The sequence below is a fragment of the Armigeres subalbatus genome, chromosome 1, assembly GCF_024139115.2.
Source record: "Armigeres subalbatus isolate Guangzhou_Male chromosome 1, GZ_Asu_2, whole genome shotgun sequence".
NCBI lineage: Eukaryota > Metazoa > Arthropoda > Insecta > Diptera > Culicidae > Armigeres > Armigeres subalbatus.
Window position 1 is genome coordinate 291,893,649 of NC_085139.1, and position 23,534 is coordinate 291,917,182.

General features: G+C 42.8%; 1 protein-coding gene and 1 long non-coding RNA gene across 5 annotated transcripts in view; one reads left to right on the top strand and one right to left on the bottom strand.

Annotated features, from left to right (window-relative positions):
• LOC134207722 (protein scalloped) overlaps positions 1-23,534 on the bottom strand; it is a 601,300-nt gene that overhangs the window by 129,495 nt on the left and 448,271 nt on the right. The window lies entirely within an intron of this gene.
• On the top strand, positions 837-1,530 carry LOC134215724 (uncharacterized). Its single transcript, XR_009980283.1, has 3 exons — positions 837-954; positions 1,015-1,100; positions 1,160-1,530. It is a non-coding gene; the product is annotated as an uncharacterized LOC134215724 (long non-coding RNA).

Genomic DNA, 23,534 nt, shown 5'->3' on the forward strand with positions numbered 1-23,534 from the left:
TGACCGAAAATGTTATTTGGCCGAAAGGGTCATTAGGCCGAAAGAGTCATTTGGCTGAGAGGGTCATTTGTCCGAAAGAGTCATTTGGCCGAATGGGTTATTTGGCCAAAAGGGTCATTTGGCCGGAAGGGGCATTTAAACGAAAGGGACATTTGACCGAAAGGGGTATTTAACCGAAAGGGTCATTTGGTCGAAAGGGTTATTTGGCTGAAAGTGTCATTTGGCTGAAAGGGTCATTTGTCCGGAAAAGTCATTTGGTTGAAAGAATCATTTGACCGTAAGGGTCATTTGACCGAAAATGTTATTTGGCCGAAAGGTTCATTAGGCCGAAAGAGTCATTTGGCTGAAAGGGTCATTTGTCCGAAAGAGTCATTTGGTCGAAAGAATCATTTGACCGTAAGGGTCATTTGACCGAAAATGTTATTTGGCCGAAAGGGTCATTAGGCCAAAAGAGTCATTTGGCCCAAAAGGTCATTTGGCTGAAAGGGTTTGTTACGTTTAGTCTTGATTTAGCATTAAGAATAAGTATATTGTCAAGTCAACCATCGCAAAACACACACGAAGGAAAAAAAACTCACTCCGCACGCATGCAGCGACAAACATCCGTCTGTCAATTTGACATCTGCCCTATGACACGCACACCATCGCACGTCGCACATAGAAGGAAGACTAAAAATCATCGTCACTTGTCGTTCAGCAGTCGCCATCACCAAAAGCAAACGTGGGTGAAAAATTTCCCTCGTGTTAAAGAAAGTGCAGTGAAATAAATAAAAAGAAAAGTGCCACGACTGCGAATTCTTTCGTGTGGAGCCTGAAACGATTAATCAGCAGGCACGCACGGGCTTTATACGGATCACGAAACGACAGAAGACGACCGACGGCACACGCAAGTTTGGTCAGGCGACAGCACGAAAAGTTCCCCGAAGGAGCGCGTTAGTTCTTTGGATTCAAAAGGTACCCGACGTTAAAAGGTGATCATAAGGGACTCTAACCTCACACTTTCTACGTCTTTAGCCGACGCGAAACGACGGTCTGTTGCTCCGAACCGGGAAAGGGAAGACAAGCACTATATCACTTGAAGCAGAAAAATACCCCGCTGGGTAAGTGCTTTGGTGTGTTCTACATTGTGGATCAGTTGCTAAAATTAGCGCTTTGACAGGGTTTTTCTGTGGAGCCAATTCCCATCATCGAGGTCCGGGAGTATCGTGATCGAGGCAGCGGTGCGACAAGGCGACGGTCGGATTGCCGAAACATCGATTGCGTTTCGTCCGGCAGGACTAGGTCGGAGAAGATTCGTTCGGGAACAAGCAGCCCTTCAGTGGATCACTCGGAGGGACCCCATCCAGTTACTTGGTCGCACTGGACGGCCAGAGGGGTCTCCAGCAGAGTGATTAGGATGCATGCGTGGGACGGCAGTGAAATGCGGCAGGCGAGCAGTCGCGGCAGCGAGAGCTCCGCCGAGAAAATAGTGTAGGGGGACGCCCCGAACTCAGAAGGTACAGCAGATGCTGTGAAGAGACCGTGAGTACGAAAAATCTATGTTGTAAATCAGAAAGATAGAAAAGGAGAAATGAGATGAGAAGATAGGAGCTAGGTGGAGAAGAAGATTAGGGCAAATGCCCCAAATATATGTATGAAATTAGATTTGTGGCTTTTTCGATTTTGTTGGTGTTTTAGCCCTCCAGTTTTGTTTGCTTTGTGTCCGCTTTGGTAGTTCTGCTCTACCCGCTACCGGAAACTCGCAATAGGTTATTTGGACGAATAAGATATTTGGCCGAACAAGACATTTGCCGAAAAGTGAGAAATTAGGAGTGAGAAGAAAGACGTTTCACTTTTTACTCCTTATTTCTTACTTCTCATTGTAGTCTCACTACCCACTTCGCACTACTCACTTTGTGAGAAATGAGAAGTGAGAAATGAGTAGTTCGAAGTGGGTAGGGAGTCGTCTCACCACTCACTTCGCGATTCTCACTTTTTACAGCGAGAAGTGAGAAATGAGGAATGAGAAGTGAGACGTTTCTCTTCTCACTCCTAATTTCTTACTTTTCAAATGACACATTCAGCCAAATGACCTATTCGGCCAAATGACCTATTCGGCCAAATGACCCTCTCGGCCTAATGATTCTTTCGGCCAAACAACCCTTTTGGCTAAATGACCCTTTCGGCCAAACAACCCTTTTGGCCAAATGACCCTTCCGGCCACATAACCCTTTCGACTAAATGACCTTCGGCCTAGTGGCATTCGGCCGAACGGCCCTTCCCGCTTTGAAACGTTCAGGTGCGGGTGCTCGACGACGGATACTGGCGTACCGTTACTCAGTTTGTTCATATAGAGAAGCTTCCGAAACTGCGTATTTTGAGTGCGTACGAAGAACCGCGGTTTTCTTTATTCGCTCCGTCGTTGGTACCGCCTAGGAAGGCCTCAACGGAACGTCGGATCAGTCTCAACGGAACGTCGGAACGCATTGATTGGTAGAGGCTTGTCGTAGTCGCAGGATCTGTAGATGTCCGGACGTACCTTCTGCGATCCGTCGATTGGAGTGGCTCGAGGCCATCTCCATGTTTCCGCACTCGCGCCACCAACCTGCACGGGTGGAAATTGAAGTTTGCTTTGCAAAACGATGCTTCCGGGTTTGGTCCCGAAACTATCAAAAAATGGCAGTCGAAATTCACATCGAAAAATCTCACTAACGACTCACTGCGTTTCCACCGCACCGACGAAAAAGTTCGTTACACTAAAACCGCACAACTCACTGTGTTACCGACGAAAAAGAAGTTCGTCTCACTCCCACCGCGCAAGTAAATGATTGGTCGCACTGGCTACCATGCGTCTCCACCACGAAGATGGGTTGCTTTTCACCCTTTGTCCGCTTTGTCCGTTCTAACGGGAAAAAAACACTATGCGACTCCACCACGTTTTTCCAGACCAAACGGCAAAAATATGCAAATGTCTCGATTGTTGATATGCAAAGTTCGATTAAAATTGACTTTAATAAATTCTCGGAAAAGTTCTTACAACCAAATTTCAGGAATAGTTCCTGCAGGAATATCGGAAAAAAAATCCATATGGTTTTACTAAAAGAATTCCCGAAGGATTTCCTGAAGCAAGTTTCTATGGATTTATCAGAGAAATCCAGGAGGAGTCCTCCAAACATTTTTTGAAGGATTTCCAACATATTCCGGATAAATTTCCGAACAAATTCCTAAAAACAATTCTGAAGTTGTGTGTATACAAACTAACCCTCACTATCTGGCAGTGATGTTATGGAAGAAAGCTGTCTGTTTTACATATTTTTACAGTCAGATTTAGTCCGGGAGTTAGAAAGTGCTAGCTCTACTGTAGCTCCAGTGACCCGATTCAGACTGCCTGGTATTTCATGACCCTAGCAGCAAACATGTTCCTAATAGGTTACTGCAACTCATATGTGACCAGATTCAGCCACAATCAAGTTGCTGTGAACCTTTATGACTGACTTGTGCTGCTCGGGGACCAGTCCGAGATTACTTTTGCTTACAATAAGCCCCGCCTGTTTATGTTACCATTATCAATTGGATAATGGATCCATAAGCAAACTTCTGGTTTGGTATTTAGTTTTTGTCATTGAAACATAGTAAAGAAATATTTTGAAACAATCTCATCAAATTAGTCCATATCCGGAAACCTGAGTATCGATGCTTAACCATCACTGTTGCCGGAAGCACGATCGCTTGTAAGGATCTCGTCTTGCTCGTTTTCCCGGATGACTGGAAAGCGGACCCGTATGGTAGATCCCTCGATTATCGTTGAGATGCGCTCCTTCCGATTCTCCTCGTTTAAATTAGGATCCTCTTTGAGACATTGAAGAAGACAGGATTTCAGCTTGACATACGCCATCAGTTTCCATCAGGATACTTTTCACTTTTTTGAATTCTTAAGAGATGATGGGTTTGTTGTGGATTGTCGGATCTATGGTTTTTTGGAATTGACCTCGGACGAGGAATCACATTTTATCCGTAAATATATGACGATTTCCTTTTCTTCAAATTTGATTGGAGCAGAAAAATCTTGACCGAAAAAATAAACGCAGCTGTCCAGCGACACTCCTCACGGAATCCAAGTTTCAAAGTGCTCGCTTTTTCGGGGGCACACCACTCGATACGGAGGCGGTGCACCTGAGACGAGACCTGCAAAGACGGCTTCTTTTTCCTTGTTTTGACACTTGTTCTTCTTTTCATCACAGTTGATCATCGATTCTCAACTGTTTCCTTGAGTGTTTTACCTAAATCCCGGGTAGAATCTTCTGAGCACAATAAAAGTGTCGGAAATAAAACACGTATTCATAACAGTTCAATATTAAGCTGCCCGGCTTTTCTAGAATACTTTTCAAAGTGAAAAAGTACTCGTAAATCAAAATCATTCGGAATACTTTTTGAGAGATACCAATACTTTTTCTCAAAAAGGTGCTGGTTGCATCTGACAATTCGTGACAGCGCTTGCTGGTTGCAGATGAAGTTACATTTTTTCCTCTTTGCAAGTCCTGTCCAGCGGTGCACAACTGTCATTTTTGTTGATTTAGCTTTGTTGCGTCGCAGCACGCGTGGAATAATAAAAATTACAGTTGTGCGTTACTTCCGTATCGAGTGGTGTGACCCCGAAAATGCGAGCACTTTGAAACTTGGATTCCGTAAGGAGTGGCCTTAAACAATTTCTGTAGGATTTTCCTATTCCCGAAAAAATAATTCAAAGAAATTCCAGAAAAATGTTCAAAGGATTTTCTAAAACAATTTCTGAAGAAATTTTTGAAAGAGTTCGTACCGGAATTTCCGAAGAAATTTTCTGAGAATTGCTTCTTCGAATTTTCAAATGAAAGTCTTTAGATATTTCCAAAGGAATTTCGAGATTTATCTCCGAAGTAATTTCCAGAGGATTTTCTGGAGAAATCCCTAAAATATTTGGAGATATGACCAAAGGAATACTTGGAGAAGTTTAATTATGTCGGAAATGTCTTTAGGAGTTCCTGTACAAATTGCGTTAGGAATTCGTTCGGAAACTTTTAAGGAAATTCCAGAAATTTTGTCCTAGATTTGTGGAAAGGATTTTTCCTGGAAATTGCGGATGGATTTCCGACGAAAATTGTCCGATCGAAGGAATACCTGAAATAATTTTTGAACTGAAAGTTTTTTGAAAAACATTCGAAAAAATTCGTGAGACTTTTTCAATAAATTAGAGGATTCCTCTGATGGAGACCCAGATAATTTAAAGTGGTGCTAGTTGATGGGGAAATCGGAGGGAAAATTTTTCAAAAGATTTTGAGAGAGTAGTGAGAGGCAAAGATAGTTTTGTGGGCTCTTCTTGGCGGGAAAGAACCCAGGACACAAAAATTCCACGGGGGATTATTCCAGCGCCAAGCACTGACGACACTCTGCCATACTGCTCGGCATTGAGCAGTACGGAAATACCCGGTAGAATGAATTTCTTAGTCCTGATAATGCCCTCAATGAGAATGAGAACTACATAGAAATGGCACATTTGTTCGTTCGAATTAATAGTGGAGCTCACAACCATAGAAAAACCGGTTGAGTTGGCTTCATTTTAAGTCTTTTGCTCTGTGCCAATCCGTTGAATCGCAGTTCTTTCCCAGCCGCCAGTAAAATATCTATACAGGACACAAAATTAAAATTGTAACTGCCGCTGGGACTCGTGATTGTAATCTAATACGATTTTTTTTGCTCGCTGCTGCCCCTCGATTCGTTTGCAATACGTCCGTGGCTGTCACTTCGCTTCGTTTGGTTCTCGTGTCGTTACGGTAACCGCGAACTGTTGTTGTTGATGTCGTCGTTTGTTGAAACTGGCGATGGCAAACGGGCGGCGGCGTGAGTAAAGTTTTGCCTTTGAAACATGTTTATTTTGCTAAGCACATGCGAACTGCGCCACCTCGCCGGTCCACCACCGCCGTTTAGTGCGATTTACAAGAACAGCTCTAGGTAGTGTAAACCCAGCTGCCTTGGCATGACATGGTAGGCTTTAGCAGTGGTTTACGTCCCTCCGGAATCAAGGTGCTGTCGGCTGCTGCCCGTGTGTACGATTGTTCGATCACGTAGGACTTCTGTGTGCGGGAGCAACAATTTCGAGCAAAGAACGAAAGACCCCAGGAGGACAAAAAGGTAAGAGTATCCAGTTCCCACCATCTCCGGTGCTTAGAACTTGATACACGGACAAAATTTAAGGCGATAAAAACGGACAGGCACAAGAATAGGGTTTGCTTCCCCGAATCAACCCTATCGGACATATCAATTCCAACGAATATGCCAAATCTAACAAAATTCTTTCTGTTTCAATGCATTCAATCGAAGGGATTCCGTCACAAAGTTATGACGAAATCCTAAACACCAGAACCGGTTTGCAATTGCATCCCCTATTGCTGGTTGGCTGTCTACGTGCGCCCGATCGAAGCAGGCGGGTTGTTTGCCGGCCTGTTTTCCCTTCGCACCCAATAGTGCGCTTCGGGGAAGGGAATCCAATAAGGTGAACCCGTGTCTCCTGCGCGATGGCGACAACGAACACTGGAGAAACGTAAAGAACGGAGCCGTACTCACTGTCCTCACGTTCGTTGCAACTTCAGTGAGGGACGAAAACAGGGGCGCATATAAATTTCATGTGTTGACATATATTATCCTCCGGTCCATTCGGACGGCGGTGTGGTTTCTTGTTACAATCGCGCTTGAGACACCCCTTTCTCTTTTGTAGTCGCCATCCCTGTGTAGGTGCGGAGGAGAGCTTTTTGACATTCCGGTTGACAGGGGCGATCTGGCAACACTGGCAGCGTTTTTCCCTTTCGTTCGCAACCGGAGCCCGGACTGATTCACATCGGACCGGAGCAGAAAAATTAATAAAACAACAACATCAGAATTAAAACAATAGGAAAATTCTTGCTCCGGCAGAGAACATGGAATAAAATTCCTTTCTGCTTCGTAAGCGCTCGCGCAAAGTTTTTCCCAAATTGGAACAGGGGAGCGCGAAGGTGCAAGTCGCGGGAAAAATGCTTGCTTGCTTGCCAGAGAGTAATAAAGAAATAGTTTCGAATAATTTACATATTTATACATTTTTTCCACGGAATAACAATCACATCGCGGCTACGGTTACGCTACTCACGGTTGTTGTCGGGTGACTCGGCCCGGTTCGGCATAGCGATAAGCGGGTAAGTTATGAGTGCGTTCGTAGATAGCCATCTGGTCGCACTGAAGTATGTTCCCGGCATGCGAGGTGCTGACATGTACTTTGGCAATAACTGTTTGAATTACATGGTAAGTGAAACGGTAATTTTTCTGCCAATCATAGATCTGTCGATATGTCAAAACGTGGAAGAATTTTCGCGATTTTCCGCTGTCACGTTTCAATGGTTGATGAATCTCCATAAAAAGCGCAAATCCAAATCGGACAATGATTAACTTATCCCATCTGTCAACACCCGCACACCTTCGGAACAATTTTCCCATAATTATCTCGTTCCGCCCGAGTTGATCGCCTTTCCGCCGATGCGGCGCAAAAAGGCCGCCAGTGGAAGTGCATCGCCGGGCTTCTGATTCCATGCCGCCTGTAACAAGGTAAACATTGCAGTGCCTCAACCAGCAGCTCCCAGTGGCAGCAACAACAACAACTGCTATCTAAGCCAACCATTTATGAAGGCAATTATTAGCAGTCAATTATCAATTCATTACCGTCCAACATAAAACCATATAAGGCGGCTTGAGATGTGCTCCATTGCCGCCGCCGTCTGTCTTCCTCTCCTCGGTTGGCAACCGAACTTCTTCTCAGGTGCGGAGGAGAGAAAAAAATAAAACACAGGAGTTGTTTTTGTTTTTTTGTTGCCATCAGAGTGCAAAACCATCGTACCGTGGACATTTGCAGCTCTCCCCGCGTACAGTTTGATGGATGGTTGGAGGATGTTGGATTTTCCAAACATCGAGATTTTGAATCGTATGTGTATCATTTCCACCAGATAAAACTGTCGTTTCCCGAGAAGAAATCATTGCGGAAAATGTGAATGCAACATTGAAAAGTTTGTTCTGGCAACACTATTCTGCACACCGATCTGGAACTATGCAAAAAGATTTGATTTCAGAATTTGATCAAGATTCAGTAAGTCATGATTACCCAAATATGGGTAAGCAAAACAAAACGGAAAATAATGATGATTTCTTTCAGTGTTCAGTTTGAACCTTTACTTTCGGTTTTTATTCGAAACGGATCGATATTTTTGGGAATTCAAACGCATTTCCATTCGGGTAACTTGTTTTGCTCAACTCAGCAATTCATTGATTAACGAAGCGCGATAGGTTCGACACATTATCAATCCGATCGAGCATGGGTACATGGAAGTATGGTCGAGCCCACTGAACAATTATTCAGCTTTGATCAATGAGATATGCTCTGTTGTGCTCATTCAGCGGAACGGACTTTGTTGGAATTGAACATCACTCTCACACGAGATGGATTCAGATATGCGGTTTGCTCACCCATTACACAACTGATATGATCTCATGGAAAGACATAAATTAAAGAAAAACGACTAGAAAGATATGAATTTGAACACTGTTTATGGTTGAATATTTGATTTGATTTCGACAGTTTGGATGAACTTTTCAACTTTCCACGGAAAGTTCCAACAGATTCCCTCGTATTTCCAAGGGAAATTCCTTTTTTTAAAGCTAATTCGAATTTTTAAGAAAAAAAAACCTTCTAGATCTCATTCCTCTATGCTGGTGTGTCGCTCACAAGAAGATTACAATTTTGCGTGGTGGGACGCCAGCATAAAAGAATTATTTCCTCTGTGTTGGTGAGGTGTTTGCAAGAAGAATGGTGTAACTGAGCCTTGGATGAATCACAATTCCACCTGGTGAGACATCTGCTTACCAGAAATTCTTCCTCTGCATTGGTGGAACGCGCGCAAGAAAAATAGCGTAATTGTGGCTCGAATGGATCATAATTCTGTGCACACAAGAGTTCTTTCGCTCAAAAAAGTTCCCTCGTCTGCACTGGAGGAACGCGTGTAAGAAGAATGGTGTAGTTGTGCCTCGGAAGGATCACAATTCTGCGTGATGGGACGTCCGCATACAAGAGACTCTTCCTCTGAATTGATGAGACGCCCGAAAAAAGAATAGTGTAATTGTGGATTGGATGGATCACAATTCTGCGTGATGGGACGCCCGTATACAAAAGATTCTTTCTTTGAGTTGGTTGAATGCGCGCAAAAAAAAAAAGTTGTGATTGTGACTCGTTTTGATCAAAGTTCCGCATGGTGAGACACTTGTATACGAGTGATTTTTTCTGCGTTTTGACTTTCACTTTCTTCGGGAAATTGCTTCAAATTCACACAGAAACTTACTTTGATCTTCTACAGGCAATTGCTCGAATTTTGCACGGGAATTTTCTTCGGATGATCACAGGAAATGGCTTCAAATTTCCTCGTGGAATGACTTTGAATTTCCTCGGTAAATTAATTTGATTCTCGCACAGAAACTTGCTTCGAATTTCCACAAAAAAAATCTTTGAACTTGTTTGTTTCGAATTTTCTCAGGATATTGCTTCGAATTTCAACGAGAAATGGCTGCGATTGACCACAGAAAATGGGAATTTCTTTCCACAAAAATTTGCCTCAAATTTCTATGGAGAATTGCTTCGAATAACTAAGGTAAAGTGCTCCGAATTCGCTCTGGAAATTACTTCAAGTGAAACGGCTTCGATTTTTCTGGGGAAATTCCTTTGAATTTTCCACAGAAACTTGCTTCAAATATTTACGAAAAGTTACGTCAAAATGTTTCGAAGTTTCTTATTTCTTTGAACTTCCATGGCAAATGGCTTTGAGATTCTACCCAAAATTGCTTCGATCTTCAACTGGAATTGGTTTGGAATGTTTATGGAAATTGTTGGTACCCAGCAAAAAATGAGACGTTTGCAAGAAAAATAGGGAAATTATAGATTGGATGGATCACAATTCCGCGCAATGCGATGCCTGGTTACAAAAGGATGGATGGATCATAACCGCTTATAAATGTTTCGTCCTCTGCTTTGGTGGGACGCCCGTAAAAAGAATGATGTAATCGTGGTTCAGATGGACCAATATTTTGCGTAGTAAAAGGATAGCATACAACAGTTAGGCCGCAGAGAGAAAAGAACGTGAGCTCTTCCGAGCCCTTAAAAGGAGGCTTCCGAGCCTCTTGTGAAAAGACTTACGAGGCTCTTGTAAAAAGACTTTCGAGCCTCTTGAAAGGAGGATTCCGAGCCTCTTAAAATGTGGCTCCGAGCCTCTTGGAAGGAAGCTTCCAGGCCTCTTGGAAGGAGGCTTCCGGGCCTCTTGAAAGGAGGCTTTCGAGCCTCTTGAAAGGAGGCTTCCAAGCCTCTTGAAAGGAGCCTTCCGCCCCTCTTGAAAGGAGACTTTCGAGCCTCTTGAAAGGAAGCATCCGTGCCTCTCGAAAGGAGGCTTCCGAGCCTCTTGAAAGGAAGCTTCAAAGAAAAGGCTTCCGAAAGAAGGCTTCCGAGCCTCTTGAAAGGAGGCTTCCGAGCCTCTCGAAAGGAGGCTTTCCGAGACTCTCGGAAAGAGGCTTCTGAGCCTCTCGGAAAGAGGCTCTGAGCCTCTCGAAAGGAGGGTTCTGAGCTGCTTGAAAGGAGGCTTCTGAGCCTCTTAGAAGGAGGCTTCTGAGCCTCTTAGAAGGAGGCTTCTGAGCCTCTTGAAAGGAGGCTCTGAGCCTCTTGAAAGGAGGCTTCTGAGCCTCTTGAAAGGAGGCTTCTGAGCCTCTTGAAAGGAGGCCTGAGCCTCTTGAAAGGAGGCTTCTGAGCCTTGTGAAAGGAGGCTCTTGAGCCTGTTGAAAGGAGGCCTGATCCTCTTGAAAGGAGGCTTCTGAGCCTCTTGAAAGGAGGCTCTGAGCCTCTTGAAAGGAGGCTTCTGAGCCTCTTGAAAGGAGGCCTGAGCCTCTTGAAAGGAGGCTTCTGAGCCTCTTGAAAGGAGGCTTCTGAGTCTCTTGAAAGGAGGCTTCTGAGCCTCTTGAAAGGAGGCTTCTGAGCCTCTTGAAAGGAGGCCTGAGCCTCTTGAAAGGAGGCTCTGAGCCTCTTGAAAGGAGGCTTCTGAGCCTCTTGAAAGGAGGCCTGGAGCCTCTTGAAAGGAGGCTTCTGAGTCTCTTGAAAGGAGGCTTCTGAGCCTCTTGAAAGGAGGCTTCTGAGCCTCTTGAAAGGAGGCTTCCGCGCCTCTTGAAAGGAGGCTTCCGAGCCTCTTAAAAGGAGGCTTCCAAGGCCTCTTGAAAGGAGGCTTCCAAGGCCTCTTGAAAGGAGGCTTCCAAGGCCTCTTGAAAGGAGGCTTCCAAGGCCTCTTGAAAGGAGGCTTCCAAGGCCTCTTGAAAGGAGGCTTCCAAGGCCTCTTGAAAGGAGGCTTCCAAGGCCTCTTGAAAGGAGGCTTCCAAGGCCTCTTGAAAGGAGGCTTCCAAGGCCTCTTGAAAGGAGGCTTCCAAGGCCTCTTGAAAGGAGGCTTCCAAGGCCTCTTGAAAGGAGGCTTCCAAGGCCTCTTGAAAGGAGGCTTCCAAGGCCTCTTGAAAGGAGGCTTCCAAGGCCTCTTGAAAGGAGGCTTCCAAGGCCTCTTGAAAGGAGGCTTCCAAGGCCTCTTGAAAGGAGGCTTCCAAGGCCTCTTGAAAGGAGGCTTCCAAGGCCTCTTGAAAGGAGGCTTCCAAGGCCTCTTGAAAGGAGGCTTCCAAGGCCTCTTGAAAGGAGGCTTCCAAGGCCTCTTGAAAGGAGGCTTCCAAGGCCTCTTGAAAGGAGGCTTCCAAGGCCTCTTGAAAGGAGGCTTCCAAGGCCTCTTGAAAGGAGGCTTCCAAGGCCTCTTGAAAGGAGGCTTCCAAGGCCTCTTGAAAGGAGGCTTCCAAGGCCTCTTGAAAGGAGGCTTCCGAGCCTCTTGAAAGGAGGCTTCCGAGCCTCTTGAAAGGAGGCTTCCAAGGCCTCTTGAAAGGAGGCTTCCAAGGCCTCTTGAAAGGAGGCTTCCAAGGCCTCTTGAAAGGAGGCTTCCGAGCCTCTTGAAAAGAGGCTTCCGAGCCTCTTGAAAGGAGGCTTCCGAGCCTCTTGAAAGGAGGCTTCCGAGCCTCTTGAAAGGAGGCTTCCGAGCCTCTTGAAAGAAGGCTTACGAGCCTTGATGACATTTTGGGTCACATGGTTTATTTATAGAACATCAATATCTGCATGATGGGAGACTCGCATACAGTCTGAGTTGGAAGTATGCGCGCATGAAGGACGGTGCTATTGTGGATCAGATTGATCACAATTCTGATTGTTGGGACGGCGGGACGCACGTTAAAAGAACTATGTTATTGTGATGGATCACAATTCTTTGTGTTGGGACGCCCGCATACTGTTGGTGGGACGACTGCAAGAAGAAAGGTGAAATTGTGGGCCATGTGATGCGTAGTGGGACTCCTGAATGGAGCTCCCGCATACAAGAGTTTTATTTTCTTCTGCGTTCCCTCGAATACGGGGAAAATTTTTAAATATCCACGAAAACTCTTAGGATTTCCAGGTTTAGTATTTGAATTTGATTTAGATTAAGTTTAGAGTGGATTTGAATTAAATCTGATTGTTTAAGGATTGCTTTTGATTTTTACTGAATAGGATGTAAATGAAATTTTATTCTGAAGATTTTCCCGTCCTACTACAAAGATGAAACGAGGGGAAAAATGTAGCGGCTACAGAAGCTATTAGCTCTGGTTGTCAGGGTAGTGGCGAAAATCCCTCCCTCCTTCTTTTAACTCGCGTAATAAAACACTGCTGTTTTTGAAATTAAAAACTTCCAACATGGCGAAATGCCCTAAAATGAATTCTTTTTATGGGAACACGACTCCATTTAGACACATCCGTAGCGCCAAACGACACCGCTGCGGAAGGGTTGAACTTTTTCCAATTAAATTACAAGAGCTTCCTCACACTCTACCACTTGCAAGAACGAATGAGAGAGGAAAAAATTAATAAAATTCACCCCCTATTTAAAAGTAAATGTGGCCATAAAAACAGCAATAATAATGTACTTATTTTAGGAAGAACAGACAAAAGCGAGAACAATCATGTCAAGTTCGGAGGAATGCCCTAATAAACAAATGCGGTACAAGAAAATCTACTGAAATTGTTAAACCACTTTACAAATGGTTCCTAACGTTTCGTTAATCCATTAAATGATTCGACAAAGCAAACTGGATTTGAATCTGATCATTTCGAGCCACATGCAATCCTACAAAAAGCTTAAAGCAGACACGAGAGAGCGTGGAAGTGACCAATATTTTCTTAATTGACCGGGTCGCAAAGCGTCTCGTTTCGTGCCCAGTCGACTGTGATCAACAACAAACACGGTGGCGGCTATAAATAGAAAACTGCAACAGCCAGCGCCAATCCAACAGAGCAACCCATCCCACCCCCTGCCTATGCGGGTTGTATTTATGCATGTTTTAACAATCGCCTTCTATGATTTGCAAATAAAGTAAAATGCTTGGCTTGTCAAAAAATGGTACAAAAGCATCGGGGCAACAACAAACCGTGGTGGAACCGAACGGAACATGGTCAGCAGTGGTGCAAGCGCGGGTGATTGAGCACCAGCAAGCGCCAGCAACGTCCGAGCTCTCGGTTGTTTGCTTATATACCTCCACCGTACTCTACATTTGTATCACTTGTGGATCAAAAGGCTTGGCAAAATGAGCTGTTGGTGATGCTGAGCACAGCTGTTTTGAATTCAGTGGATCCTCTGGTCCTGCATAGTTAACGAGCTGGACAAACATTCAAATTGTCAAATCGGCACAGATGACGTAATAATCTTGTTCTAATTTTGACATTTTTCCACTTTTTACTAAATCCTCTTTAGAAAAAGACGAATGTAGTTGTTGACTATTGTACAACATTTGTTTTCTCACACGGACGCTATTGTCATATGAGCCCCACTATCGCGCACCTATTCGCATTGATGTCATTGTTTTTGCATTGGTAGTCGACGCTCAGGTGTTTATTTTGGGTCCAAGCATGTTTCGCTTGCTTTGTTTATTAGTCAGTTGCTGGCAATGTCGACGGAACTCGGTCGAGCGTGTTGTGTATTGAAAATCGGAATCAACGCAAGTGAGTGAGCACTGAAATTGAGCGCAGAATAAAATAGGGGCGACCGACGACGGCCGGTCTTCAATTGTGTATATTTCGGCTGTCAACCGTAACGGAATCGACAGCAACCCTATCGAGAGAACAAGAAGGTCGTCATTTGCAAAAGTTGCCGGTTGTTGTCATGCGATCGAGCGGCTGCCAGGCTGGTGATTTTGAAAGTTGATTTTTCAATGCTAACTCCAATGGCTCAGAATTGGATGCTCCAAAATGGAAATCCCAAAGGTAGAATAATGAAAAAATATCAGGCCTAAGTTTATCAACTCCAGCCAACGATCTTTTACCGCGTTACTTACATTTTCACAGTGCATTATGCTTACCAAACGGTTCAACGGTTTTTCAACAGTTTGAGGCAAAACTGACGGCATCAACTTACCTAAAACGAAAAGAGAAACATGTATAAATTAATGAAAAAATGTCGATAATTGTCAATATCGGAGAAACATTCAGAAATTCCACAGTAAATTCCATCCTCTCTTTTGGACCCCTTTCGTGACAAACTAACGGAGCTCTCTGGTGCAATATCCATGTTCGTACACAACACGAACATAAATATTCCATTCGTCACCGTCGTCCAACCCTACGAGCCGAACAATAACACAAAACCCAACCCTACTTGACGGACGGCAGCCCTGCTGCAGCAGCAACAACAGCGGCCGCGCTGCAACTCGCAGCCGTTCTGCCTCTGTCTCTCTACTTCAGAAGAAAGAAAGGTAAAAGGGGGTCAATCCCCTTGCCGACCGTCCAAGCGCAGTCAGTCAGTGCAGGAAGAAGAGCCTCTTAAAACCGTGTCACCGTGAGTCAGTCAGTTTCTGTCCCGTATCTCTCGCTCAATAATAATTCAACAAAGTAGGCTTCCTCCAATTCGAATCGGAATATCGGCGGTTGCTGCAGTCGTCGTCAGTTTGGTTGCTGTTCCTACTGAGCGGGGTTGCAGGGACAAGGGCAGGGACAACAACAAAAGCAACCACCATCAAAGCGCATTTGAATCACGCGAAGCAGAGACAGAGAAACGGCAACGAAGACGACGACAACAACAACAATAAAGCAAAGACGACGATGACCGCGAATGGTCGACGAAAGCGGAAATCGTCGTCGCGAAGAAGCGACGGTAAAGTGTTCGTTAAAGCGGGTCGCGGTCGTCGTTGTCATCAATCGCACTATAGCCACAGCAGCATGCATCTGATTAAGGAAGAGATACACGCACCGCACCAGCACAGGTGTGTGAACCGAAACCGAATCGGAGTCGGTGCGGAGCGGATGGCGAAGCACGTATGTATGTGTATGAGTGCGCGCGGAGGTACACGATGCGAGGGAGGTTTCCGCACTTTTCGATTCGAGAAAGTGCTGGCTGTGACTCAAATAAGGATAAAAGGGGCTTACGAAAGGAATATAAATCATGTTCGACAGCTCGAACGCTTCCAGCCAGCAGCGGGACCAAAACGGGACCATCCGCAAAGACGACGCATCCCACCGATGTTGTCTCTTCTTCTGGGTTCGCCTGATGACATCGCGTCCCCGATGGGATCGAACATGGTTGTGTACACACTCTGTATTGTGTAATTCCCTGTTTAGTGGGGAACAGTTACAGTTGGATGCGGCCGAAAGGAACGGGCTGCACTTGCGGCTGCTGGCGACGGAGGGTGACTAATCTAGTTGAATGCGCCATAAATGGAGCGGAGTTGCAGGCAGAGCAGAAGGAAGGATTGTTGTGAATTTGCAGCAATCAAGCTTTCTGAGACGAAAATCGTGGTTGCATGTATTGTCTGCACAATTAAGGCGGCAGGTAAGTGAGTGGTGTAATCTGACAAAAGTGATCTACGAATGGTAGGATGGTAACGGATGTGGGGATTATCATTAAAGCGCTGTCAGCTATCGGAACGAAGTGGATGCAAGTATAGAATGGTAAGATGGACTGTCATAGCGCACAAACTAGTAGGAAATATGGTGGTTTTGTTCAAATGGAAATGAGTGTCATTGGATGAAGTGAGATTATTATATATTATTATATATTATATTATTATAATTTCCAATCCGAAAATTGCCTAGACCGGCACCGAGAATCGAACTCAGCATGGTCTTGCTTTGTAGCCGCCCATTTTACCTCACGGATAAGGAGGGCCCCTTTGAGGTTATTTGGCAGAATGTTTTGAGAAAATTCAGGATAATCTCCTGTAACAATTTGAGAGAATTCGTAGAAAATCAGGAAAAAAGGCCCGTATTCTAAAGACAGTATCTACAAAGATGCGATCAGAGCATAAAATATTCATCTTCATGAAGCAACTTCAGTCCGAATTTTGACAAACATCGCATGATTATTCAAAACATAGAATGACATAGTCAAACGACTGCTGCACCAACTCATTCATTCGACTGTCACTGAGTGTGCTTACTATGTGCAGAAAAAAACAAAATTAGCATTGTTTATATTGATGTTTACCGTTGAAAGGGCCTCGCGGATGCAAATCGGATTCAGTTAAGTGTGATACATTACTTTACTCAATAAAAACGTGTTCAAATTTCCGATAATTTATCGATTTGTAGAATTTGCATAAATATTCAATGACTAATATTCAACTGAATATTGACAGTCCAGAGCCGAAAATGAATGTGCCTGGAAGTGAGCTGACAAGTGAAGAAAGGTGGTCTTCACCAAAAAAATTCGATTATTTTACGTACGATCCCTGAACAAACAAACCATCCGGCAACCGAATGCGCTGATAGTTCAGGACAATATCCCGTTGAAATTCAGAATATTTTTCTTAAGACACTTTAGGAACGTGAAAATTTATGAGAATTTGCCCTGACTTTGTCTTGAATTTCTATCAGGAGGTTCACGTGAATTTTCAGAGGAAAAAAAAATCATTTTTCTGAATTTCAACGAGAAATTATTTTGGCTCTTGGATTGTTTGGATTTACAGTGGGCTCTGTTAAACCTTTACAAAACCTGAGGGAACTATCAAAGCGACCGTGCACCGTTCAAAGGTCAGTAGTCCAGCCCAGGAGATGTAACAACGACAGATACAGTAAATCAAAAGCCGAGTGACGTCTTGAAATGGCGGGTGGATCAATGCCATCCCGTAAAACCGTGGTAGGCCAGAGAGCACACCGGCCGTCCCAATCCAGTCGTCTGGGTTTCCAACTAGTCGGGAGTAGTACCAGTTGATACCTTTCTGATTTACGTCGATATGGCACTGAATGAATCGAGCTAGCCTAGCCAACAAAACAAACAATCGGTTAGGTGAGGTTTCCACTGAAGTTGAAGAAGACGACTGGGGCGTTGGAAGAGCGCAAGCCAGGAGAGCAGGCCCACGAAGTCGCAAGCAAAGGAGAAGGGCGTAAAAGAAGCGAACAAGGGCAAAGCAAGCCAGTCGGCCGCCAGCGGTCGGATGTTCCCTTGTAAACGATAGCCAGGAAAACGAAGAAACGGAAAGCGGTACAGTACGCGTTCGATATCGGCAAATTATTTATCTTGAATTAGATAGGGTTTCTTACCCCATTCCCGGCCTAACTTGCATACGACTGCATTATTTAATTGATATTTATGACAGGAAGCAACTTTTCCTGAATTTTGTGGGCTGTATAATATTGCATTGAGGTTCACTTCTGATTAAAAAATAGCTATCCGTGCTAAATATCGTTCAAAAAAGCTTTTATTTGATTTTAATTAACGAGGTGCAGCACTCATTTCAGTCATAGCGATTGAATTTCCGGCCCACTTCCAAACTAAAGACACTATAAACAAAGACGGGAAATGTTCCAATTGGAATTCCAAATTTACTGTCAGTGCTATTCCAATCGAGCAGAAGACCTGTCATTCCAAAAAATCACGCAGAACATTTGGTAAGGGCTAATTTAACTTCCGCAAATAAACATGTTTAAATTATTGTTGTAATATTTTTGGATCAATGTAGCCTAATAAACCCCTACAAATGGTAGAAAATGACTCTCAACTTGTTAATATTGTATTTGCTATCTGATTTGCGTGGGTATAAGCGTTACTAATCATTTTTTTGAAATTAAGAAAATCACTTACACCAATTTGAAAACTTTATGCAATATGAGCAGTGTTGCGCATTCAGGGTTGCCTGTCGAATTATTTGCTCAGGGATCAGATTTCGCGTCCTTGTATATAGTGTCTTTATTCCAAACCAGTTCCCGGCCTAAAGGCTGCCTTACACCTCGGGAAAATTTTCCGCCGGATTTTTACCCCCGTGTATTTTAAATGGGGCCGGGATTTTGATTTTCCGTGTCCAAATCCCGAAAACATCGCATATGTAAAAATGCATGGGGAAAAATTCCGCGAACCAAATTCCCGAGGTGTGAGGCTACCTTAAGCAAAATTTCGCTCAATCTCTCAACATTTTACTCTCTTTCTCTCTCGGGACGGTAGAAAATGCGACGTAAACAAAAATATGCACGTTCCACGACAACAAGATGCCAGATGGTATTATTCATAATCATTTTTATTTGGTTGAGAAGATATATTTACTCATCCAAATTTCTTCCAAATACTTAAAAACAATATTTTTTTCACCTTTTAAAATCGAGAGAATTATAAATAACATGATAGCCTCAACGTATTAGACAGTTTTCCTGTTAACAATGAAAGATCATTTTCATACTCCTGGCGTTTTGGCAGCACGGTGCGGCAAGAAGTTCCTGGGCCGAAGTGATTTTTTGTTCGGTTTGAGGATACATTTTAAAATGTATTCTAATGTGTTTAGTGAAAGTTCTAGTGAAACGAAAAATTATGAAGAATAGGAGATCGTCAGTTGCATTCTAGCAAAAATTCCGCTTGAGGCCCTTTCTAAATATTTTAACAACAGCCACTACACCTGATGGTATAATTGCAATATTTCCATTATCAGGCGACAGGTGGTGTTGCTGTGTGTTTGTATCAATGTAATATTGCATATACACTAGTGACATCTGCTGTTCGATATCGTAAGCTTTCAATGTTCCCTCCACACACACGAGGTGGAGAACAGTCTTGAAGAAATTGAAAGTATAGGGTTCATTCACAAATTACATAACGCAGAAAGGGGTGGGTGGGTACACAACATTGCGTTACAAAATGTTACGGTTTGGCTAGGGGTGGGTGGGTTTGTTTAGTACTGTTACGGGTAACAATAATAATAAAATAGTTAGAAAAACTAAATTTCTAATTAAATTCGAATTTGACAGTATTATCATGTAATATGAAGGAAGTTAAGGAAAAGTTCAATAAAAATACCAATTTATCATTTTTGTGAAATTTTAGTAAGACGTTATGCGTCACAGATGGGGGTGGGTGGGTATGAAGGAAATGTTACAAACAAGTCACGGAGGGGTGGGTGGGGGTTCAAATCTGTGTTTTTTGCGTTATGTAATTTGTGAATGAGCCCATACAGCTAGAATTTAGTATGGAGGTACAATGAAATCTCTTTTATTGTTTAGAACTGTAAAACAAGTCGTGGGAACAAAAAATCTAAAAAATATTTGTTTCATATTGATGCGATGCGTAGTTAATGAGAACGGATGATTTGTCCATACAAGGAAATTCATTTTACTTTAAATGTTGTGGCGCCATCTCGTTCAAACAGCATCTTTGTCTTTGCCTTATTGAAGCGCGTGTGTTTAGAATAGGAGATCGTCAGTTGCATTCTAGCAAAAATTCCGCTTGAGGCCCTTCCTAAATATTTTAACAGCAGCCACTACACCTGATGGTATAATAGCAATATTTCCATTATCAGGCGACAGGTGGTGTTGCTGTGTGTTTGTATCAATGTAATATTGCATATACACTAGTGACATCTGCTGTTCGATATCGTAAGCTTTCGATGTTCCTTCCACACACACGAGGTGGAGAACAGTCTTGAAGAAATTGAAAGTATACAGCTAGAATTTAGTATGGAGGTACAATGAAATCTCTTTTAATGTTTAGAACTGTAAAACAAGTCGTGGGAACAAAAAATCTAAAAATTATTTGTTGCTTTTTGACCTAGGTTTCATATTGATGCGATGCATAGTTAATGAGAACGGATGATTTGTCCATACAAGGAAATTCATTTTACTTTAAATGTTGTGGCGCCATCTCGTTCAAACAGCACCTTTGTCTTTGCCTTATTATGGTGTAGTGATTAACAGCTTCAAGCAATGGTTGTATAGAGCACTGTGACGATTTTCAGGTAGGTGTTTATTTGATGATACCGTTTTGTAAAAGTGGAAAGAATCAATCCGGCTCAGTGGTGTGGCATCAGAGAGCGAAATTTTGAAATATACATTTTTGTTTTTTACAATTGGATTAATTAGGAGTAAAACAAGTGGTTGAAAAATATTGAGTATTGTGAAAAATAAATGGGAGACTTTTTAAAAATTATCAATCATGAACCTACGGCTTTCAAACAGTATAAATCATTAGTTTTCTGTGCAGTGAGCCGGGAACCGGGTCCATAGGCCCAAGTAGTGATTTACCCTAGTTGCAACAGTTTTGCAATAATCGAACTGCTGAACTTCAAACTGATATCAAAGTTGACGACAGCAGCATTGCGGTGCATATTCAAAGGCATTTTTATTGCATCTGACGTCGTTTGCTAACCGTTTGGCGTCTAAAATGCGTTGCAGTTATCGAATGGCATTCGTTAACTATAAAGTAAACATGTTGCAGTTATCAACAGTGTACTCGTGTGCCCGGTAAGAGCAAGGGAGAAAGGGAGCGCTGCTGGTGAAAATGGTCAAAAATGTTCCGATGACGTGCTCAAGACGATGCGCTACGAGATGTTCTAATAGAGTGCAAGAAATGTTCTTCGTCCTAAGAAAGTTGGTAAGCTTTGTCAAAGTTGGTAAGCTGAAGATAGGGAGGGGGGGGGGGCAGCCAAGGAGCTCAACCTCAACCATTGTGCGGCCGTTCAGCATTTATTGTAGCTGTGGCGAATGGCTGACATCAGACCGGTGTCAGGAAGGAACCGGTAGGAAAATGTAGACGTGATATTCGCTTTGATGGAAGCCATCTGCACTACAGTCGGGATTCGCTAGTTGAGATTTTAATACTTGGGCCACTTTTTAGTTGGGCCTCCGCTGGTTGGGTTATGGCCAACGTATGGTTATGTAAACACGTAAAACGGGATTGGGCGTCACTGGACATCATTTGTGATGTTCAAGTCGAAATACACGTGTTCAAATGGCTGTCAGTTGGCCCAACTAAAAAACCGAATTCGTTAGTTGAGTCGCGGTCGTGGCCAACCAGCGAATCGCGACTGTATCACGAGAAAACACTGGGATATTGGATATAGGGGGTAGGGACTGTAGCTAGATTCGTTTTGATAAACGTTATGCCATGTGTAACGTGTAGATAGTTTAATCGCACGAAGCAGAACAAAATAACGCGGATCTCAAGATTGTTCTGGAATTACAAACGCATTGGATCGCTAACTAATTATTTTTGCAAGGCAGAATAATATAACGCGGCTCTCGAGAGCGTTATGCGGTTTCAAATACGTTCGATCGTGCACAAATTATTTTTCATCTCCAAAAGGCAGAACAACATAATGCGGATCTTGAGATTGTTCTACGGTTCCAAATGCGCTTGATTGCGCACAATTTTTTTTCTTTTCGACCGCACAAGGCAGAACAAAATAACGCGGATCTCGAGATCGTTCTGAGGCTCCAAATGCGTCAGATGTGGATCTCGAGATCATTCTGCGCTTCCAAAACAAGTTCGATCGCGCACAAATTATTTTCTTTTCGACCGTACAAGGCAGAACAAAGTACTGTGGATCTTGAAATCGTTTTGCGAATTCAGACGTGTTTAATCGCTTACTGATTATTTTCTTTTCGACCGCACAAGGCAAAATCAAATAACGTGGATCTCAAAAATGTTTCACGCTTTCAAACCCGTTTGATCACGCACTAATTATTTTCCTTTCGGTTCTAAATGCATTCGATCGCACATTATTCCTTTGCCGCGCCAGGCAGCACAAAATAACGCGGATCTCGAGGTGTTCGATCGTGCACTAAATGTTTTCTGATCGACCGCAAAAGGAAAAACAAATTAACGCGGATCTAGAGGTCGTTCTCGCTAGATAGATCGCGCACTAATTTGGTTTTTAGAGGTATTGAGATTAATGCATGTCTTGAATCTATTGTTATAAAATAAACAAAATAAAAATCACATGAATAATTCAAAATGAGTTCGGAAAGCTTGATAAATTCGCATAATGGCCACCCCTTTTAAGGTTTCAATATAGGAAAAGCAGTGAACTAACTGGCAAGGAGTGAAATAATAATAATACTTTGGAATAAACATATGGGTAACAAAGTTTAATTATTGGAATTACCATCACATGATAAACTAAACTAAATAAATATTTTTTTTTATGAAATTCGATACTTAACATAATCTATTGATACTCTGAATGAGAGTATGAGTTAATTTGCTCTAGAGCTATAGAGTGAGAGTAAACAGAAATGAATATATGGAATGAGAACAATATTTCACAATTCTATTTAAAAAAAAATATGAATATAACATTCATAATAAATTTTATGATTGTACTATAGTGTATCATAATATAACGTATTTGAAAGTGTAAGAAAATACTGTTGGCGTGCCATAGTTACAGTTATACTATATTATCGGTTTCTATTTCAAATTGTGTGCTGAATCAGGGGTCGGAAAATTACAGTCCACATAAAAAGAGAAGTAATAAGTGTTACTAAAAAGTCAGATTGGGCCGAAAACATTGACCTTCATTCGCACACTTAAAACCCTTCCTAATGATGTTTGACTAGTGAAACCGGAACAAATTCACGCGAAAATTTCCACATCCTAATCAGCATGATTCAATACACGATTAACGGGGCCAATCCTGAAATAACTCCAGCAAACTCCTGTTGAAACTTGAGCATTCTCCAAAACTGATGTTGGTGTCTATGGCGCTACTGCATTCCATTAATCAACATTCACAGATCCTGACTTGGTGAAACTTCTCTAGCCCTGGATAGAAATTGTAATTCGGTCCGGCTCATAGCTTTCGCTTATCAGATTTCACTTTTTCATATTTTTTAAAGGAAGGCAAACACTTTTGCATCCGTAATTGGACATAGTTTACTACAATCCAGAAATGAGAAGTGGGAAGTGAGAAGTAAAATGTAGGAAGTGAGAAAGTAGTAGTGAAAAGTGAAAACTGAGAACTGAGAGAAGAGAATTGAGAAATAAGAAACTAGAAATGAGAAATGCGAAGTAAGAATTGAAATCTGAGAAGTGAAGTGGAATGTAAAAGAGAAATGGAAAATGAGTATTGAAAAGTGTTCTTTTGTTCGTCTTCCTTAATCTACCTTCTTTCTTCATTCCTTCCTTCTTCATTCTTTCTTCTTCTTTCTTGCATCGTCCTTCTCCTTTCGTTTT